This window comes from Miscanthus floridulus, chromosome 5, assembly GCF_019320115.1.
Source record: "Miscanthus floridulus cultivar M001 chromosome 5, ASM1932011v1, whole genome shotgun sequence".
NCBI lineage: Eukaryota > Viridiplantae > Streptophyta > Magnoliopsida > Poales > Poaceae > Miscanthus > Miscanthus floridulus.
Genome location: NC_089584.1, coordinates 50,075,087 through 50,098,126, shown reverse-complemented (window position 1 = coordinate 50,098,126; position 23,040 = coordinate 50,075,087). Strand labels below are relative to the sequence as shown.

Below are 23,040 nucleotides of genomic sequence, written 5' to 3'. Positions count from 1 at the left end.
TCTCCCTCCGACCTCCTTTATATAGTCAGGAGGCTAGAGTCCTAGTCGGTTTATAATGTAGAGTCATAGTAGGATTATAGGGTAGTATTACTACTAGGATTACATGGGAGGAATCCTAATCCAACTAGATCTTCTCTCTTCCTTACAGTGTATCCCATGGGTCCCGTATCGATAAGCCCCTGAGCACTTCATGGTTGAACTCTGGAAGCCTTGTCTTATTCCTCCAGGTCTTGTCGAGCAGGAACAAGCGTCGCCCAAGTGCTTTCTTGAGTGAAACCATGTAGCGCTTCTTGGGATCTTCGAGTGGTGTGTGCTTTTTTGAAAAAAAGTACTCCCATCTAGGTGTAGCCCCCGAGGCTCTTGCTATTTGGAACAAGGAGCTGGAGGGTCTTGTCTTGAAATTGCTCTGATTCTTCGTCGAAGGGCTCCCGAGCATATACCCGGGTTCTTTATAAAAAAGAACTCGGATATAGCTCGGTTCGGGTTCTTTTTGTCTTGAGGCCTTGAAGTGGTCTGTCTTGAAGAAGTCTTCTTGGTGACGTGCGCTTTTTCAAAGAAAAAAGGGCACTCACTGAGTGTAGCCCCTGAGCCTCTTGCTATTTGGAACAAAGAGTTGGAGGGTCTTGAATCTGAGTTGTTCAAAGAACTGAAAACCTCTCCTGTTGCAGCCCCAAGCGTATATCTGGGTTCTTTTATTCAAAAAGAACTAGGTCTTGGTATATTCTCTGGTAGTCTGCTGTTGTCAGATGTAGTTGTATGGTGGTGGTTGAGTGTAAATGCTATTTGTTTACGAGTTGTACAGTGTTGGTATATTCTTCCGAATATGCTTGTTCTTGAGTACTTGTTCCTTCACGCCTGAGTCCTCTTTCATTGAATTCTATCTCTTCACTGTGTCCTTTATTAGGTTTGTTTTGTTGGTGCTCCCGGTCCATGTGCACTGCTTCTTTGGTCTATAAATACCATCCTGGTGTGCTGTTTTGATTCATCGAGCATTTTGTTGCGTGGTCTGAAATCTCCGTAGTCATGAATATGATAGTTTCTAAAGTAGAGCAGCCCCCGGGCGTATTTTGTAGTTCTTGTATATCTTGTCATAGCTAGAGGGAGTCTTGTGATAGGGATTAGAGGTAGACTAGTCTCGCAGTGGCATTGTACCAGGAGGTACATGGCGATAGTTGGTGGAAGTCTTGTGATGTGGGATACGTTCCTTCATCTAGCAGTTCTAGGTTAATCCCCCTTGCCTGCCCTGCGACTGTCCAGTGCAGATCAACGCCTGATCCGGCGTCACATCGGACTTAGGTAGACAGATGCCTGCAGGCCTTCCCTAGTCCATGTTGTCCCACCATGCTGCTGACTTCCACCTTGAATGTACTGCGTTTGTCCTTTGAAGAAAACAGTGTAGCCGAGTGCGGTTTGTTCTACCGAGTTGCAATTTGGAACACGTAGTCATTCTAGAGCCTAGTTGTGTCTGGGTTCCTTTTTGCTACCTTGCTCATCGTAGTACCGAGTTCATTGGGTCTTGTAAGATGTGTAATCTTGTATTTTTTGAAGCCATTTATAATGGAAAGAATCTTGTCTTCTGAGTTGTCATTCTTTTTCCTGCTGATGTCCTGGTTGTTTATGAGATTCCTGAGTTCTTCCTATAAGAACCGAGTTCTTGTGTTCCTTGTGAGGTAACCCTTCGTTGCTTCATGGTTGATGAGTTCTTTTTGTAGCAATATGATAACTCTGCCATGGTGCTAGATAGATAAGTCTGAAATCTGCCCGTTGAACTGTACCTTTGTGTAGAAGTGTGCCGTCCATCATTTCAGCTGTGTCAGTTGTGTTGGGAAATGGATCGTTGCGTTCTCATGCCATGTTTAAACGGGCCTAGTGGGCCATGTAAAAATCTATTTAAAGGCCTTTCTTCTTCTTTTTCTTTGCTGCCCTGCTTTTGCCTTGAAACCCTAGTCTTCAAAACTCTGCCGTCGCCATTGTCGCCGTCATCTGAGCACCGCCGTCTGAGCCTCATCGTTTCTTAGTGCTTTATTGCTTTTGCTAGTATATGGGTAGGAAGAAATCAGTGAGCAAGTCCTAGGCAACCTTTGTAGACGAGGAGGCAATGCTTTCTATGATTGAAAATCAAGAATTCATGGCCATGAGGGCTGCTTAGAAGATCTGGTCGGCTCCGACTACGACTAAGGATCAGTTGCGCGAGCTTGTCAGTGATGGTCTGATCTAGGGCAAGGAGTTTGCTGATTGGAAAGCTCCAGGCTAGCATCGGGTCCCAACTCTAGGCCCTGGTGAGATTGTTCTTTTTGTCTCCTTCATCCATGCTGGACTCTGCCTTCCTGCTTCTGCTTTTCTTCATCGATTTCTCAGTTATTTTGGGATTAGCTTGAACAATCTTGCTCCCAATGCTGTCCTTCATCTTTCTGTTTTTGTTCATCTTTGTGAAACTTTTCTTGGAATTCCTCCTTCTCTTTCTCTCTTTTGTTACTTCTTCCGTCTGAAACCCCAACCCCGCAGTGATGACACCCATGTTCTTGGTGGCTGCAGGATTTAGTTTCGTTAGGGTCGTAAGAGTAAATTCTTTGATTATGACTTGGTTGATTCTGTGAGGGATTGGCGTGCCGACTGGTTTTATGCCGCCAATATGATTCCTCCTCTTGCTGTTCATTCTGGTTTTGGTCCCGTGGTTAATGACCGATGGGATAAAAATCTCCTGACGATGGATGAGATCCAGGCGATCAAGCTATTTCTTGAGAGGATATGTACTATGAAACAACAAGGCTTGACCGGCTTCGGGATTGTTTCCAGTTTTCTTCGCTGTCATGTTCAACCTCTGAAGGAGCAAGAGAATTATGGTTTTGAGTACTCTGGGGCGGAGGACCCTTCTTGTATGGTCCCTACCCTTGAGTTGGCTGATGAGGAGGTGCTCGAGCGCCTTCAGAAGATGTTGAAAGGAGTAAGCGTCGTCCCATATGCTATCCCTGAGTATTGTGCTAACAACCCACCTCTTGCTGTGAGTTGTTTTTTCTTATGCGGGTACTTTTTGTATTTCCTTTGCTGTCTCCACTTTTTGCTTAATCTTTCTCGTTTGGTTGTTTTACTCTTTTATAGGAATTGGGGCATAACTTCGTTGATCCGATCCCCCTTGATGACTGCCCTGCCATGGTGGAGACTAGGGAGAGTCTTGTTGGGGCATCTTTAACCAGTAAGTTTCAAACCACCATGATGTTTCCTAGTGTTTCTTCTGTAGTTCTTGATGCATATGTAGAGTATGTTCCTCGTCCAGTTCCTTGGGCTCCTCGTAGTGTCGGAAAAAGGGGACGAGCGGATTGTTCTTCTTCTGGTTTGTCTGCTACCAAGAAGTCTCGCTAGTCGAGTACTCGTCTAGGTACTCAAGTTATAGGTAGCGTGCTTCTAGGTGAGCATATTAATATGTTGTCTTTTTGTTGTTTGTTTGTGCCTTTAATCGAGTACTTTTCTCCCTTTTCAGATGGCGCTGTGGTTGGCTTGTTTGAGAGTGAGGTAGATGAGGATGATGATGTGGCCCTTGTCATGCGCCGGTGAGTTGTTTTCTTGTTTTTCTATTGTTGAACACCTCTTTTTGTTCTAACTCTGGCCTTCTTCTCTTGTAGTAAGCGGTCGTCGAGCTCGAGTTCTTCTGGGGCTCCGGTACCGACCACGCCACTCCTGTCGCAGAGTGGTGGTGATATTTTTGCTGCTATAGTTCCCCCTCTAAGGTCTTCTATGGGTCTTCTGGGTTTTTTGAAGAAGAAGATAGCTAAGTGAGTGAATCCTGGTTATGTTTCTTTGCTTCTGTTTTCCTTTTTTCTGATTCATATTCTTATCGTCGAGTTTTCTTATCATCTTGCAGACCCTCGCCTTCTCTTAACCCTCAGTCGACCTCTTGTCAGTCTTCTGGTGTGCCCCTGTGTACTGAGTCTCAGGACCCAGAATGTACGATCGTCGAGGTGGCTGTGAGGGAGATAGGGTTCCCTGGTGATCATGCTGCTGCTGATTTTCTGGCTCTAAGGGTGACCATGGCCGTGGCGGTGGATCCATCTAAGGAGGTAGCCGGGGCTTCCCAGGATACGACCCTGGTCATGCCTTCTTCGCATCGGCCAGCTTCTCCCTCTGCTCCTCTTGCTATTGGTGGTCAGCGTTTGGATGATGATGTGGTGGAATAATTCGATGCCACTCATCAGTTGTCAGAGCTGATCGCTGCCTGGGGAACCTTTGCGACTTCTTTTGGGGAAAAACTCTAGGTAAGTTTTTTTCTAAAGTTCTTTCTTTGGATGTTCGTCTTTCTTCTGTTCTTATGTCTTGTTTTTTTCTCTCTCTCTTTTTGTTCAGTCTTTTTCTCAGGATCATACCGGCTTCTTTTTCTCGTCTGAAACCGAGAAAAAGTTGTCTTCTGAGGTTAGTGCCCTAAAAACAGAGCTTGACCTCTATCGGGCTGAAATGGAGACCGAGCGGCAAATGCACCAAAGGGAGGAATAGGCTCTCCATGCCCGGGTGGTTGAGGTAGAAAAGTGGAGGGATGCTGCTGTCTAGGAGGCCTTGAAGAATGTGGAGACCATGAAGAATGAGTGCAATGGTATTGCGGGTTCTTTTTGTTTCCTCTTGTATTCAAATTTCCCTTTCTGTTGACTTGTTTTTTGGTGCCTGGTCTAGCTCTCTGAGTTGAAAAGCATAAGCTCTCGGAGGGCATTGAGGAAATGAAGATACTTGTTCATGATAGTCACAACAGGGCTAAGGAGGTAATTACTCATGCTAAAGAAGAACTCGCGCTTGCCAAGTTGATTAGGCATGGAGCTGATAGGGATCTTGTGTAGGTCCAAAAAACTATTGAAGTCTTGACTGGCAAGTTGGCAACGGCTACTGAGAACTGGAATGCTTTGTGGAAATCATTTCGGTCAGTAGCCAATCTTCTCTGGACTCCAATAGATGATGGTCAATCTTGGGCTCAGTTTATTCCTCAAGTTCTGACCCATTTCCAGGAGTTTGTGAAGAGGTGCGCCCAACTATGTACCAGAAATGTTCTTGCCCAGGTCTGGGTTCTTGCTCTGGAGGTGCCTTTGTCCAAGATTGTAGAGGAAGCCGAGAGTCAAGAATATCTGGATGCCATTGAAAAGGTGGAGCCTGAGGTCGAAGATTTAGCTAGGAGGATTATGGATAATCTTAATATTGATATTTCTTCTCCTGATGACGATGCTTGATGTAATTGACCTTTGTACGCCAGCCTCTGTAATAGGATATTATACTCCTTTTTGAATGAAGATTCTTTATTTTTCGTTGATGTCTTCTTTGCATGGATGTCTTCACATTGTTTATTCTTCAAATGAGTTATCCAAGTGATCAGAATTTTTTCTAAGTAGTCATTTCTTTGGCGTGGCGCGCATCCACAGTTTAGAGTGGTTGTGTTCTTTCATCCATTGTAGGATAATTCCTTGATAGGTTGAGCATTTGTATGGCTTTTATCTGAGCCTTGACTTGTCGAGTGCTTATTTGGCTTTTATCTGCGCCGTGTAAACAACTCGAGGTATGTAGATCATTGTCTTATCAGAGTCCCTTGATTTGTCGAGTGTTTCTCTGGCTTTCATCTATGCCATGTAAACAACTCAAGGTATGTAGATCATTGGCTTGATAAAGTTTCTTGATTTGTCGAGTTCTTGTCTAGCTTTCATCTGCGCCATGTAAACAACTCAGGGTATGTAGATCTTTGCCTTTTTGTTCTTGTTAGTATTGAAAAGACTTAGGACCGGTGATCTCAAGCATCTTTGGTTTCTTTGCTTTCATCTGGTGAGCTCAAGCATGTTTTTAGCTTTTTGCTTTTTGGTTCAGGTGTTAGCTTATTAGCTACCCTCATCGGTGGGCTCAAGCATCTTTTCAGCTCTTTTGCTCTCAGCCGGTATGCTCAGGCATAATTTCAGCCATTTTGCTTTTTGGTTCGGGTGTTGGCTTATTAGCTACCCTCATCGACGGGCTCAAGCATCTTTTTAGCTCTTTTGCTCTTGGCCGATATGCTCAGGCATAATTTTAGCCATTTTGCTTTTTGTTTTGGGTGTTAGCTTATTAGCTACCCTAATCAGCAGGCTCAAGCATCTTTTCAGCTCTTTTGCTCTCGGCTGGTATGCTCAGGCATAATTTTAGCCATTTTTTTTGGTTCGGGTGTTAGCTTATTAGCTACCCTCATCGGTGGGCTCAAGCATATTTTTAGCTCTTTTGCTCTTGGCCGGTATGCTCAGGCATAATTTTAGCCATTTTGCTTTTTGGTTTGGGTGTTAGCTTATTAGCTACCCTCATCAGTGGGCTCAAGCATCTTTTTAGCTCTTTTGCTCTCGGTCGATATGCTCAGTGAAAACAACTGGGGGAAAGCCATAATAAGACATATGTTGTCGAGGAACACCATCTTTATTGATCATGAACGCCAATCTCTTGTGGCTTGTATATATATTCTTCCTTGAGTTGTTTTCATGCATAGAATCTTCTTACATATGTTGTCGAGGAACACCATCTTTATTGATCATGAACGTTGATATGCTTAGTGAAAACAACTTTGGGAAAGCTATAATAAGACATATGTTGTCGAGGAACACCATCTTTATTGATCATGAACGTCAATCTCTTATGGCTTGTATATATATTCTTCCTTGAGTTGTTTTCATGTGTAGAATCTTCTTAGTTGGCTGATGTGCCATGTATTGTTGACTTCTTTTCCATCTTTAGTTATCAACTTGTACATGCCTGGTCCGGTGACTTTTGTGACAATAAAAGGACCTTCCCATGGACTGAGTAGTTTATGGCATCTGTTAGTTTTTTGTATTCTTCTTAGTACTAGGTCTTCGATTTGGAGTGATCGAGGCTAGGTATTCTTGTTGTAGTGGCGTCTTAAACCTTGGAGGTATCTGACTGATTGAAGGGTAGCGTTTACTCTAACTTCTTCTGTACTATCGAGGTCTAATCTTCGGGTGTGTTCTGCTTCTCCTTCGTCATATTGTTCTATCCTTGGTGACGTCCAGATCAAGTCAGCAGGTAGTACGACTTCTGATTTATAAACTAGGAAGAAAGGTGAGTATCCGGTGGCTCTGCTTATTTGAGTTCGTAGCCCCATACTACTTTGGGTAATTCTTCAATCCATTTGGATCCATAGTCCACTAGTTCTTCATACAATCTTGGTTTTAATCCGGCTAGTATGAGTCCGTTAGCCCTTTCTACTTGTCCGTTGGCTTCTGGATGTGCGACTGATGCGTAATCTATGCCAAAGCCACAATCCTGTGCCCAACTTTGGAATTCTATAGCTATGAATGGGGAACCCAATTCTGTGATGATTCGATTGGGCATGCCAAAGCGGTGCATAATGTCTTGGATGAACTCGACTACTTTGGCTGCGTTGTATTTTGCGAGTGGTTTGTATTCAATCCACTTGGTGAACTTGTCAATTGCTATAAAGATGTACTCGAAACCGCCCTTTGCTTTCTTGAGAGGTCCTACTTGATCTAGCCCCCAGCAGGAGAAAGGCCAAGCAGGAGGGATGCAGATGAGATTGTGAGCTAGTACATGAGCTTGTCTTGCAAACATTTGACAACCTTTGCATTCTCTGACGAGTTCTTTTGCATCTTTCAAAGTGGTTGGCCAGTAGAATCCGGTGCGGAATGCTTTGCCGACTAGTGTTCTTGAAGCGACATGATTTCCATAGCAACCTGAGTGTATTTCGTCTAAGATCTCTTTGCCTTTTTCAAACAAGACACATTTTAGGAGTACTCCTGATGATGCGGCTCTTCTGTACAGCTTGTCCCCTACTAGGACATAGTTCTTGCTTCTATGAACAACTCAGGTAGCCTCCGCTTTATCTGCTGGCAACTTGTTCTCTTTGATATAATCGATAAAAACCTAGGTCCATGAAGTGGTGATTACCAAAATTTGGGTGCCTTTAGCTGGGAGTTCAGGGGTTATCTCACTGGGTTGTTTGATAGACGGAGCTGATAACTCCTCTATGAATACGCCGGGTGGGACCTTCGCCCTGTCCAATCTGAGCTTGGTGAGGACGTCTGCCGTGATCAGTGTTTTCCTAAACACTAAATGGTAAACAGTCGGTCACCTACCGTTTAGCCATTATTTGGGCAAAATGTCCCATTAAACGGGCTAAACGGTTAATTAAACGGGCTAAACGGGTGATTAAACGGAAACGGTGCACCATTGTGTAGCGTTTACACGGTGTGTAAACGGGCTAAACAACCGTTTAGGCGAACAGTGGCCACGATATTAGAATCGCGTAGGACATGTAGAATTTCCAATCCTTGAAAATGTTTTTTGAGTTTTCGTATTTCAGCACAGTAAGCGCCCATGTTTTCTTTGGTGCAGTCCCAATCTTTGTTGACTTGGTTGATGACTACTGCCGAATCGCCTTATACGAGTAATCGCTTGATTCCAATGGTAATTGCTACTCGGAGCCCATGGATGTGGGCTTCATATTCTGCTTCATTGTTTGTAGCTTGCCATAATATCTGAAGGACATACTTGAGTTGTTTTCCATTTAGAGAAATGAAGAGAACGCCTGCACCGGCTCTGCCTAGCTTGAGCGATCCATCAAAGTACATCTTCTAATGGTCAAGGATGGTATTTGACATAGGTTGTTGAATTTCTGTCCACTCGGCAACAAAATTGGCAAGGGCTTGAGATTTAATTGCCTTCCATGGGGTGAAATTGATATTGAGAGCACCAAGTTCAACTGCCCACTTAGATATGCGCCCTATTACGTCTCTATTGTGTAGGATGTCTCCAAGTGGAAAATCTGTCACCACGGTAATCTTGTGGCTTTCAAAATAGTGGCGAAGCTTGCGTGAAGTGATCAGGAGGGCGTAGAGTAGTTTTTGCACATGCGGGTACTGGATTTTTGATTCTGACAATACTTCGCTGATGTAGTATATGGGGCATTGTACTTTATATACGCGCCCTTCTTCTTCTCTTTCTACGACTATCGCTGTGCTGATCACAGTAGAAGTTACCGCATTGTACAACATCATGTCTTCATGTTTCTTTGGAGGTGTGAGAATGGGCGAGGACGTGAGGTATGCTTTAAGTCTTTTGAAAGCTTCATTGGCTTCTTCTGTCCACTCGAACATGTCTGTCTTCTTTAGTAGTTTAAAGAAAGGTAACCCTTTTTTTGCCAAGTCTTGATATGAAATGATTGAGGGCTGCCATGCAGCCTATTAGTTTCTGCACATCTTTGACACTTCAAGGAGGGCCCATCTCTTTAATGGCTCAAATTTGTTAGGATGACTAACCAAGAATCCGAGTAGTTATCTTGAAGGAACTCCGAATACACACTTGTTTGGGTTTAATTTCCACCTTCACCTTTTCAAATTTTCGAAGGTTTGCTTTAAGTCTTCAATTAGTGTGTCTGGGTTCTTTGTTTTTACTACTACGTCATCCATGTATGCCTCTATGTTTTCGCTGATCTGATCACCAAGGCATGTTTGGATAGCTCTTTAGTATGTGGCACCAGCATTCTTGAGTCCAAACGACATGGTCTTGTAGCAGTAGGCACCGAACGGAGTAATGAAAGATGTCTTGCTCTGGTCTTGTTCCTTTAATGCAATATGGTGATATCCCGAATAGCAATCAAGAAAGGATAATAGGGTAGATCCTGCTATTGAATCAACTATCTGATCAGTGTATGGTAGCCCGAATGGATCTTTTGGGTAGTGTTTGTTGAGATCTGTGTAGTCGACGCACATGCGCCACTCCTCCGTATTCTTTTTTGTACTAGCACTGGGTTTGCTAGCCAATCTAGATGAAGGATTTCTCTAATGAATCTAGCTACCATTAGCTTTGTGATTTCTTTTTTAATTGCTGCCCTCATGTCGGGTGAGAATCATCATAGCCGTTGCTTCACAGGCTTGGAGCCTTCATTGATATCGATTCTGTGCTCAGCCAACTCTCTTGGGACACCTAGCATGTCGGCCGGCTTCCAAGCGAAGATATCTTTGTTGTCCCAAAGAAAGTTGGTGAGCGTGAGTTCCTATTTTGCCGAGAGGTGGGTGCTAATGGTTGCCGTTTTGGAGGGATCACCAGTGCCCAGGTTGATTTGCTTGATGTCGGCTTCTTTTGGTGATGCAAGGATGCTGGGCTTTTTAGCCGGTATCTCTAGTTCTTCTGGTCTCATTTCTGCGGCAATAGTGGCTATTTCTTTTCTACCATTGGCGGCTTGTGCTTTGGCTGCAATTTGAATTGCCTGAACGTCGCAGTCAAAAGTGTGCTTCAAATCACTTCAAAGGGAAAGGACACCGTTAGGCCCTGGCATCTTAAGCAATAGGTACGGGTAATGTGGTATCACCATGAATTTTGCTAGTGCTGGGCGCCCAAGGATTGCATGATATGATGAATCAAAGTCTGCAACTTCAAACTTGATGAACTCTGTTCGGTAGTTTGAGGGAGTTCCAAAAGTAACTGGTAGAGTGATTTGTCCAAGTGGCATGGCTGCCTTGCCGGGTACTATCCCATAAAAAGGGGTGCTCGTTGGTGTAATCATCCCGGCAAGTTGTAGTCTCATCTTCCTTAGCGTTTCTAAAAAAATGATGTTGAGTCCGGCTCCCCCATCGATTAGTACTTTTGTGATAGTCATACCGGCGATAGTTTGATCTAGAACCAGTGGGTAATGGCCTATGTTTCCTATGCTAGTCCATTGGTCTTCTCTTGAAAACTGGATTGGATACTATGACCAATTGAGATATCTTGGAGTAGCCGGTTCTGCTGCCATAATGGTTTGTAGAGCTAGCTTTTCTTGATGCTTGCTTCTGGAATCTAGGGCCCCAGCGAAGATCACTGTTACTATTCCCCTAGATTTTTGGAATCCCTTGTCTTCGTGGTTGTCTTCATCTTTTTTTTGATTGTCCTCTTTAGTGTTTACCTTATTATCTTTTCTTGTGTATCGATTGTTGAAGGTGTAGCAATTTCCTTGATTTGTCAGCCACCGCTATGGTGTTGTCTGGCCCACGTTTTCTTTCCTGATGTCTGATGTTTCGATGATTTTGCTTGTCCAGGTTGTCTTGGTTGTTTCTATCCGGGAACCTTTCTCGTGTCTTCTCCTCTGCAGTAATCATCTTTTCTACTGTGCGTCTGAATTCTTCATTGTTTCTTAGGTTTTCTTTGTAAAAGTCTTGAAATTGCCACCTTGCCATGATTCCGTGAGAGAAAGCTTCGATTACTTCTCGTTCGGTGATGTCATGTATTTGAGCACGTAGTTCGCCAAATCATCGATAGTAATTTCTAAGACTTTCGCCTCCTTTTTGCTTGAGTCCTTTTAATTCTACGTGGGTGATGGGGTGCATAATGATACCTATGAAATTTTCACAAAAAACTCTTTGCATGTCCTCCCAATTTCTGATTGACCCTGGATTTAATTTGTCAAACCATTGGAGGGGCATAGTTTCTAAGGCTATGGGAAAGAACAAGGTCTTGATATTGTCGTCTCCTCTAGCTAGTTTAATCGACTGTGAGTAAATCCTAAGCCACTACCTTGGTTCGGTCTTGCCATCATATTTAGAGTGGTTGGATGGCTTGAACTTGTGAGGTAGTCATATTGAAGCAAGTCTGTCTACAAAATAGGGGAATCTATCATGCGTTCTGGCTTCTGTGTATTCTGATTCATCACCTCCTTCTAGCCAACTGTTGTCTTGATGAGAGTAGTTCTGTGGGGCTATCTGAATAGGTACTTTGCTTCTGATCTTTCTTGGTTATTCGATTCAGTAGTTTTGACTATGGTCCCTTCTACTTTCTCTGTTGTGACTTCCACTTGGTCCGAGTCTCTCGAAAGTGGACTTCCTTTGATTTTGATCTTCCTACCCATGAGATGTTGACCTGGCAGGTAGTCTTGAGTGGGCCCTTCCATCGTGTGTCCTTAGGGCTGTTGATCGGAGAAGGTCCTAGAGCTGTTCCTGTCTTTCACTAGGATGTGAGGTCACTTCGAGTTCTTCTAGTGCTTCTCAGATCCTATTGTAGGGTGTATTCGCCGCACATCTTTCTTCAACTTCTTGCTCTAATTTTCTTCTATTGTACTCGGCCAGATCTGATTCATATATGATCCAAGCTTCCTTGCACTGCCTAGCACGACGTTGGTGTCCTTGTTTTAATTTGTTTCTTCTTTCTCTGGCTTGCTTCTCATTCTTGGTCTCACCATCATGCCCCTAGATAAAGGGTGATATGTTGGACTCAGATTCATCCGATGACCTAATGTTGGGTGTTTCTAGGGGACCAATGGTGATCGAGGACGTCGAACCATGAATACTTCTTGTGTGTGAATTGTTCTGTTATCGGCGTCGGTTTCCACACTGTCGTAGTTGTTGATGACTTTAGTAGAGGCTTCAAGGTCACAGATCGAGTCTCCTTCTTGGTAGGGTAGAATTGCTGTTGTCGTCGTGCCGACTAGTCGGGTACCACTATCCTCAGGAATAGAACCTGGCCAGTGGATGGTGTAGTCTTGAGATGTTATAGTTAGTACGAGACCTTCCTGAGCTCCTTTTAGTGGTATTCTAAGCACCGGATCGAGGGATCCTTTGGGCCATGCTTGATAAGATTTTGCCATGTTGTGGAGTCCGAATGGAAAAGGACCGAACTTCTTGAAAGGATTCTGAGTGTACTCCGAGTTGTATTCTTGATAGGTCGAAACCACGTTCTGGAACCCTGCTGGAAAAGAACTTGGTTTCTTGAAAGAACTCAGGTAAGACTCCATCTCGGATGTGGAGCTTGAGTTTGAGTTGGATGCGCAAAGCCACGAAATCTGAGTTGGATCAGACATCACGAGCTACGCGAATCTTCCGGCGAGTTGATCTGTCGTAGTCGCCAAAATAGAAAGGTCTTCATGGTGATCCAAATCTTCAAGGAGACGACTTTGGAGCTTGCCATCATCGCTTGCCTCGCAGATCCATGAACCGAAGATGAAGGTTGATCCCATTGAGAAGATCATGTTGTCGAGGTCCGTCGAGCTCTCGGATGCAAATTCGTCAAAAGCCCCTACCTGGCACACCAGCTGTCGATGTTTCACCACCGATAGCCTACCATGGGGGTACCCAGGGCAGTTTGTTTGGGCTTTAGCGTATGCAGAACTCGACAGTAAACGCAAGAGATAGTCGATTTATCCTGGTTCGGACCCTCGACCATGATCGAGTAATAGCCCTACGTCCAGTCGGCATTAGCCTTTGCGTTGGATTGATTGTAAAGTGTTGTCTCTAACTCTCCCTCCGACCTCCTTTATATAGTCAGGACGCCAGAGTCCTAGTCGGCTTACAATGTAGAGTCCTAGTAGAATTACAGGGTAGTATTACTACTAGGATTACATGGGAGAAATCCTAATCCAACTAGATCTCCTCTCTTCCTTGCGGTGTATCCTATGGGTCCCGTATCGACAACTCCATAAGAAAGTTTTCCCCATACGACACTTGTTTTCAATTAGCGATCGTGATGTCTAGCATGACCCTAACTAGGAACCTAATTGATGAATACCCAGACTAGGGGTACCCTAACCTTCTCAGTATTACAACTTCATACACCACCAAGTTCATGCCCCGCTAAGTTCTCCAAGCCCTACTCGGATAGGGCAACTCGGTTTGTGAGGCCCAATCACCTGCAAGGGGCTCTGATGCCAAACATCTTGGAGCACCATTGCTCGGGGAGTTCCTATTCATGGAATAGGACCCCATGAAATTTAGAACTCGCCTAAGGAGAGATGCCCAAGCCTATTTTTTTCATCTGCCAGAAGGGTCAAAGGCCCATTGTACCACACAATTCCATGACATGACGAGCACTACCCATGCATGCTATAGAAGGATTCATGTCCCAAATATTGCCATCCCTGTTTGAAATAGGAGATAGGGACAAGCCTTACTTACCACTACGATAGGGATACCTTGACTAGATGATTGATGCCTGATATGGGGGCACTGCCACCTTGATGTTCTGCCTCAAGTACACATACAATGGATATGACACCGCTGAAGCAGATAAGGATGATCAAAAGACTCATGCAGGACACACCCGTGGAAGTACCCCCACTATATTTTTGTAACCCTACCCCTTACCAAGGTACATGGGGAGGCATGGGCTTCTTTTCTCAATGGGAAACCTAGACCCATCCTGGCAATTCTAGGCTCTCTAAACACCCCTCTTTCATAATTCTCAACACCTAGATCTCTCATTTGTAACCCCTGCTACAAACCTCGGGCCCTCGAGCCTAGGAACACGAATGAACATACCTCACTTGACATAGGGCATGTTGCCTGAACTAGTATAATTCCTAGGTCCTCAAGTGTCAAGCCAACACTAGTAGAGAACATACCTTTGATCCTCAGCCAAAATGGGCTCTAGTCCCAGCATTTTTTGCGCCCGGGACTAGAGAGACCTTTAGTCCCGGTTGGTGGCTCCAACCGGGACTAAAGGTCCCTGCCCAACGGCTACTGCACCAAACAGAGGTGGTAGGGACCTTTAGTCCTGGTTGGAACCACCAACCGGGACTAAAGGTAGACTTTTACTACCGGCTGGTGGCTCCAACTAGGAGTAAAGGTCTACTCCTGGGCCGTGGCTGCGCCAGGGATTGGAAAGTTACCTTTAGTCCCGGTTGGAGCCATCAATCGGGACTAAAGGTCCCCCCTTTATATCCCGGCCATTTCCTTCTTCCTCCCCGAGCCCGAGCTCAACACATTTTGAAGCTCACTGCACTAGTGTTCTTGCTTCCTCCCTCCATTGTTCCTCCATCCATTCTTCGATTCCTCCATCGATTTCTTCGATTCCTCCATCGATTCTTCAGTTGTAAAGGTTACCAATCTCATACTCTCATTTTTCATCATTGGCTTATCTCATATTGTTCACTATATATATATTGTTTTTATGGTGTTTTTTTATTTGTAAACAATTTGAGCTCAAAATAACTTATAGTTTGCATATTTGGATGAAGAAAGGTTAAAGTAGGTATTTAAAATTAGTATTCACTTTTTATTTCTAGCATGCATAGCACACTTCATTGTTTAGAGATATAGATAATTTTATAGTTATTTAATTTTATTTGTTTATAAAATGAGAAATTTATAGTGTATTAAAAAATGAGTATAGAGAGTAGATGGCAACAGCATCCGGGTCCTTGGCCTCTCATGGGTTTCCAAAGCGACTTAGGCCGGGCCTCCCTCTCATTCCATGCGGCAAGTGTCGTGATGAGACGAAGATTATGATGGAGTACCGAGTGAAGAAGGAGGGTCCCAACAATGGTCGTATCTTCTACAAGTGTCCGGATCGCAATGTGAGTTATTTTATCGTATTTTATGATTATGGTTAGTTTATACCTATTTTCATGATGGTTGTGATTAAAGTTCTAATTTTTTGTTTTAATTTTAGTGGGATGGTAGTGGACGATGTTCAGGCTTCTATGGGGAGGAAGAGTATGTTGAACTCGTGCAAAAATATCTTTCACAATAGGCAGATACGGCGGCTAATGAGGCAGTGATCCAGCCAAAGAAGCCCAAAGATGTTGCACAATCAGGGGATCTGTCTATTTTAGTTGAGATTGGTCGGGAAATCCTTGTGCTCCTGAAATGTATTTTAGCTTTAGTTCTTTTAGTGGTAGTTGGGATTGTCTACATTGTAGCGATGCTTTCATAAATTTGTACCTTTTGTGGTGGCACGCATATTGTATAAATAATTAATTATGATCTAGGTTTTAATATGGTATTTATGTCATGTAATGCAAATGAGCCGGCATTGGATGTACAATGCTGATCACCGCTCCCAAGAGTTCATTGATGGCGTGCATTCTTTGTTACGTGCGGCCGAGGCAAACAAACGCGATGGTTTCATGTGCTGCCCTTGTGCCATATGTAAGAATATGGTGGAATATCCTTGCTCAAGGACTCTTCATTCACACTTGTTCAAGTTGGGTTTCATGCCAACCTATATTTGTTGGATGAAGCATGGAGAAACCGACGTTGTAATGGAAGAAGGTGAAGAAGAACAATGGGACGACAATGATATTATTCCCGATGGTGCGTGCTTCAATGATACTACAATGGGAGAAGCTAAAGAAGAGGTAGCCGCAGAAGATGAGCCTGCTGATGATCTTTGTCAGGTCATTCATGATGCACAAAGAGAATGTGAAAGTGAAAAAGGAGAAGATCAAGTTCGAGCAGATGCTAAAAGATCACAAGAAATTGATGTACCCAACTTGTGATGCAGGGAAGAAAAAGTTGGGAACCACACTAGAATTGCTGCAATGAAAGGCAAAGAATGGTGTATCTGACAAGGGATTTGGAGAGTTACTAAAAATCCAAAAGAAGATGCTTTCGAAGGACAATGAATTGCCCGCCACTTCCTACGAAGCAAAACAAGTTGTCTGTCCTATGGGGCTAGAATCGAGAAGATACATGCATGTCCTAATGACTGCATACTATACCATGGCAAAGAGTACGAGAAATTGGATGCATGCCTGGTATGCCATGCATCGCGGTATAAGATCAGGCGAGATGACCCTGGTGATGTTGAGGGCGAATGTCCGTGGAAGAAAATCCCTGCCAAGGTTATGTGGTATGCTCCTATAATACCACGCTTGAAACATCTGTTTAGAAACAAAGAACATGCAAAATTGTTGCGATGGCACAAAGAAGACCGTAAGGTAGACAATATGTTGAGACACCCTGCTGATGGGTCCCAGTGGAGAGCAATCGATAGAGAATTCCTAGAGTTTGCAAATGATGCAAGAAACTTAAGGTTTGCTTTAAGTACATATGGTATCAATCCTTTTGGAGAGTAGAATAGTAGTCATAGCACTTGGCCTGTTACTCTAAGTATCTACAACCTTCCTCCTTGGTTATGCATGAAGCGGAAGTTCATTATGATGCATGTGCTCATCCAAGGCCCGAAGCAACCTGGCAATGACATCAATGTATACCTGAGACCACTTATTGACAAACTTCTCATTTTGTGGAATAAAGAAGGTGTACATGTGTGGGATGAGTACAAACAGGAACACTTTGATCTACGAGCATTGTTGTTCGTAACAATCAATGATTGGCCTGCTCTAAGTAATCTTTCAGGACAGTCAAACAAGGGATATAATGCATGCACACACTGCTTCGGTGATATTAGAGGTGTATTCTTGAAAAAATGTCGAAAGGTCATGTACCTTGGCCATCGCCGATTTCTTCCTACAAATCACCCCGCAAGAAAGAAAGGCAAGCATTTTAAAGGGAAGGCAGACCACCTGACCAAGCCTCGCAACCGAACCAGTGAGGATGTACTCGATATGGTCAATGATGTGAAAGTCGTCTTTGGAAAAGGACATGGCAGCCAACCTATTCCGAACGACGCTAACAGTCACGCACCCATGTGGAAGAAGAAGTCCATATTTTGGGACCTACCCTATTGGCAAGTCCTAGAGGTCCACAGCTCGATCGATGTGATGCACCTAACAAAGAATCTTTGTGTGAACCTGCTAGGCTTCATGGGTGTGTATGGAAAGCCTAAGGACACATTTGAAGCACGACAGGACCTGCGTTGTTTGAGAGAAAGAGACAACCTGCATCCAGAGAAGATAGATGATGGACGCCATTACTTACATCCTACTAGCTACACTCTAAGCAAAGAGGAGAAGGAAATCATGTTTGAATGCTTAAACAACATCAAGGTACCATCTGGATTCTCCTTGAATATAAAGGGTATTATAAATGTGCCAGAGAAGAAATTCTGTAACTTAAAGTCCCATGACTGTCATGTTCTCATGACGCAATTACTTCTAGTTGCATTAAGAGGCATTCTACCTCCAAATGTATGTCTAGCCACCGTGAAGCTATGTGCATTCCTCAATGCAATTTCTCAGAAGGCAATTGATCCAACTGATCTAGCTAAACTACAGAATGATGTGGTTCAATGTCTCGTCAGCTTTGAGTTGGTGTTCCCTCCTTCCTTCTTTGATATCATGACACACCTCCTAGTTCACCTAGTCAAGGAGATTTTCATTCTCGGTCATGTGTTCCTACACAACATGTTCCCCTTAGAGAGATTCATGGGAGTCCTAAAGAAATATGTTCACAACCGTGCTCGCCTAGAAGGAAGCATCGCCAAGGGCTATAGAATAGAAGAGGTCATTGAGTTCTATGTTGATTTTATTCCCGACCTTGACTCGATTGGTGTTCCTAAATTGAGACATGAGGGGAGACTAAGCGGAAAGGGGACACTAGGGAGGAAAACATATATTGGTACAGAGGATGATTATTTTAATAAAGCGCACTACATAGTTCTATAGAACTCCTCTTTGGTAGATCCGTATATTGAGACACACAAGGATCTCTTACGATTCGAGTTTCTAGGGAAGACTGAAGCTTGGATTATGTGTAAGCACATGGAAACTTTCGGCGGTTGGTTGTGAAAAAAATGTCAAGGTGATGAGAGCATCCATGAGCAACTGTATTTATTGGCTATGCAACCATCATGGCATATCGTCACATACAAAGGGTACGAGATAAATGGGAACATATTCTACACAGTAGCCCAAGATAAAAGGAGTACCAACCAAAATAGTGGTGTCCGCATAGATGCCATAGACCCGAATGGGAATAAGCAGACATATTATGGCCGCATAGATGAAATATGGGAACTAGAATATGCACCTACTTTGAAGATCTCATTGTTCAAGTGCCAATGGGTCAAGGTGACTGGAGGTAGGGTAACAGTAGACAATGAGTATGGAATGACAACAGTAGACCTTAGTAATATTGGGTACAAAGATGAACCATTCATCCTTGCCAAGGATGTGAATCCGGTGTTCTATGTCAATGATATGTCTACCAAACCAAAAAGAGGGAAAAATGATAATGACTCAACCAAAGAGCCAAAGCGCCACATAGTTCTTTCAGGGAAAAGAGTCATCATGGGAATTGAGGACAAGTCAGACATGTCAAAAGATTATGAAAAGGATGACCGAATTCTGCCCTTCAAAGTGAACAAAGACCCTAGCATCTTGGTAAATGATGAGGACACTCCATGGTTATGACGCGATCATAACCAAGGGACATACGTAAAGAAGAAGTTCACTACTGTGCCCACTTGATGATATAGTGATTTAATGTAGTGTGTGTTTGAGATATTATGTAATAATTATGAATTCAGATGTTTATTATGTCGTGTTTCAAATTAAATCAATGTTTGATTTGGTGGGATTTCTCTCTCGAAAAGTTAAAATAGGATATTGAGTGATGAAAAATTAAAATATTAACGTTAAAATGATGTGAAAACAAATTTCCTATCCAAAACCAATAGTTTTAATAATTTTAATTAAACACTACATTTTTGCATTAACGAAATAATAAATATTAGTTACATTATGTTTTATAATTATAACAAAAAATAAAAAAGTTAGGTTATAGATTTTTCCTATGTGCAATAAAGAAAAAGAAAATCCATATTTTTAACAAAATAATTTTATGCCTTTTATTTAATTTACTATGTATTTAACAAGACTATTGCATTTCTATTAAAAAATTTGCTCAAAACATGCGGGAAACGAAACTGCATCTCACCTTTACTCCCGGGTGGGAAGCCCACCTAGGAGTAATGGTGGGCTGTAGTTTCGTGGCTCGCCAAAAAAAAACCTTTGCTCCCGGTGCGTGTTACCAACTGGGAGTACCTTTACTCCCGGTTGGTGACACACACCGAGAGTAAAGGACGTTTACTCCCGACTGGTGGCTGGCACCGGGAGTAAATCTCCCTGGTATATAAGCGCCAGTGCCTGGCGCAGATTGATCCCCTCCTCTTCTTTCTCGTCGAACAGCCGCCATTTCTCTCTTCTTCCTCGCGCCGCCGCCGGTCGCCACCCCACCTCGCGCCGACGACCTCGTGCGGCCCTCCACCGCGCATGCCCGCGCGACCCCGTCGATCTGCCTCCGCATTTGTGAGGTGAGTTCTCTCGGCTTTCATGGTCGTTGTTGGAATCGATCGAGAGCCTCAGCCTTTTCCGGTTGTCGGTCGTTACAGAATGCATCATCGTCTCATCGATACCTACCCAGCTGGAAGTTTCGTAAGTAGCTACTTCACCATTCCTGTGGCAGGCAGAGTCCATGGATGCAATAGGCACTGTCATAGATCGAGAGGCGACCACCGGATTGGCTTTGCCTTTTTTCTCTTGCTGCGTTGAATCTTTGACAAATCGTTGCTTGCGATTATTGAGCCATCCATCCATGTATACATAGTACATCACTGTCATTGTCACTCGCTGGAGTAACAAGTCTAGGTACATGTGGCAGTCAAGACATGAACTATCGCGGTAGGCGCTTTTCATTAGTTTTGGCATTAGCATCGCTTTGTCCGCATAGAAGCCAGCGAAGTCGTCGGAAGCGTAAAGCTCAGATGAGGCCTGCTGAGTTCGATTGCACGTGTTCGTCCATAGTTGCTTCACTTGCGACCTCGATCATGACATGGCAGCGTTGCATTACCAACTCGCTTTGTCGCTTTGCTTCTTTGAGTCACCGGGTTCAAACGTGAGCACAAGGAAACACAAGAAACTTGCTGCTTCGATCGTATACGGTGGAGCACCGCTACCCTCGTTCGCCCTAGGGTTTAGGGTTTATACGGCAGAGCACCGCCACCCTCGTTCACCCTAGGGTTTAGGGTTTATACGGTGGAGCACCGCTGCCCTCGTTCACCCATGTGTAGAAACATATATACGGTGGAGCGGAGCACCGCCACTCTCATCACACCGCCCTCTCTCACAGCCTAGTCGATCAACATTCGTATTATCATTATTGTTAACGCTAAACAATCACACTAGAGCGAATTGCGTCGGTGACTAGGGCGAACCGCGTTGTTGATGTCACCAACGTGGTTCGCCCTAGTCACCGATGCAATTCGCCCTCGGCCATTTATGTATAGCCCTAATTCACCCTAGTACCGACGTAGTTCGCCCTAGTGTGGCAAATTGCATCCGTGACCGAGGGGCAAGATTTAATAATGCATATTGTTCATAGATTTTATGCATGTAAGCAAAGATTTGACGTACTATATATTGGTTTTGTTTTTTGAAGCTAGATGGCCGACCCGAGAAACATGGATGAGGAGGAGTTGATGATGAATTTGATCAACACTGGCACTCAAGTTGCCGGCGATGATGGTGCTAAAAATAATGTGCAAGAGGATGCAGATGATGGGAGTCAGTACTTAGCTCTTGAACAAAATGAGCAACAACATATTGGCCAATTATATATTTTTTATTATTAGCTATATATATTATCATATGTCTTATGTGTGCTCATGACATTAAAAGTAATGTTTATGTTTTGTAGCCCTCTAGATCGACATCAACAACTACAATGAAGAGTAAAAATGTTCGAGGTCCTAAAAAGCCATTGGAGGGCCACTTTATCATCTCGGAGTTCAATGTGGATACAGGCGAACCGAGGGGCCAAATAAAACAAAATTCGTGCACCACTATGGTTACCTTGTACGGGACCGGCTCTCGATCAGTACCCGCGAATGGAAGAAGAAGACCAATGCTTCTCATATCAGTTTTGTCTCCGATCATGACAAGACGTTAATTTGGAATGATGTCTTAGAACATTTCACGCTCCAAACAGATGGTTATGATGATATAATAGATGGTGATGAATTGAAGAAGCGAGTTAGGGATTAGCCAATGAAGAAGATGGCCACCCAGTTTCAGACTTGGAAGAAACACCTATACATGACGTATGTCAAGAAGAACATAGCACCAGATTTCACTATCCCAGGCCCGATCTCAAAGCAGAGGCCCTATTGGGATGAGTTTATACAGTACAAGACGTTGGAAGAGGGTGTGAGTCGGGTGATAAAGAACCAACGTAATGCCCAACAGAAGACATACCACCATAACCTGGGATCAGGTGGCTACCAGATGCCATTAAGAAGTGGAACAAAATGGAAGCAGACCTTCTTGCCAAGGGTATCACACCAGAATCACTCGAGTGGGGAGAGCGTGCAAAGAATTGGTTTTTTGCTCATGGGGGAACATTGGACCAGGAGACAGGGAAGTGCGTTTATGGCGCAAGACTACAAGAAGCAGCAGAAAGATTGTTTTATGCTCAAAGAGCTACTGCTAGTGGTGCGTTCAGGCCCAATAGAGAGAAGGATGAACTGACATACGCCATCGGGACTATTGAACATGGTGGCCAAACTAGAGGCAAAGGAAGTGTCTCGTGGGAGCATGGATTCCCTCAGGACAGACCTTCCTACAGAAGCCGCTAGAGAAAGAAGGAAGAAGAGGCACAGCGGCTCCAGAGGTTGGAGGAAGAAGTATGTGAAGCACAGGAGCAGGAAAAAACCTTGAAGCGAGAATGCAGGAGGAAATCAGAAGGCAAGTGCAAATAGCAGTGAGTGCAAGCAAGCAGGCATTAGAGCCAGGAATCAACATTAGCCAATCTATTCAGTTGAAAAGCAGCTGCGCTTCCACGGAGATACCAAATCAAGGGGACACAGGACTGCGCTTCCCTGTGGATGACGTCACTGAACCTTGTACATCATGTGAGCTACACATTCCGAAGGGGAATTCCACAATCAAGGTGGCTATCGATCTTGTTAATCCTATCGACCGAACCAAGACACCAAGGATTCATGGGAATATAATCCAAGAAGGATATGCTACCATCTCGGTAGATAAAGCTAAAAAAGGTTTTAGTGATTTGCCTCTTGACATTCCTAGAGGTGATGGCGAGAAGACTCTAGGAGAAGCAGAGAAGACATTCATTCTATGGTGCAAGCGCTACATCATCATTCTCAGGATGTTGCCTCCACCTCCTCCTGAACTACCTCACCATAGGTGTGGATGAAAACACTACATCATTAATTTATATTGGCTCAAATAATTAACAATCTGCTCATAATAATATGTCATTCCTTTTTTTTGTAGCAGATCCTCCCTCAACCTAAGTCCAATTGTTCAATCGCCAGATCATCATAGTGCTCTGTACGATGACAATGTGTTGGAAGGCAAGGCTGCATCCACACCATCTCCAAGGAGGTCTCCAACGCCACAGCCGCCACCTCCAAGGA

General features: G+C 43.9%; 1 pseudogene; it reads left to right on the top strand.

Annotated features, from left to right (window-relative positions):
- The first annotated feature begins 2,707 nt into the window (after positions 1–2,707).
- Positions 2,708–23,040, top strand: part of LOC136454619 (importin subunit alpha-1b-like) — a 110,088-nt pseudogene continuing 89,755 nt past the window's right edge.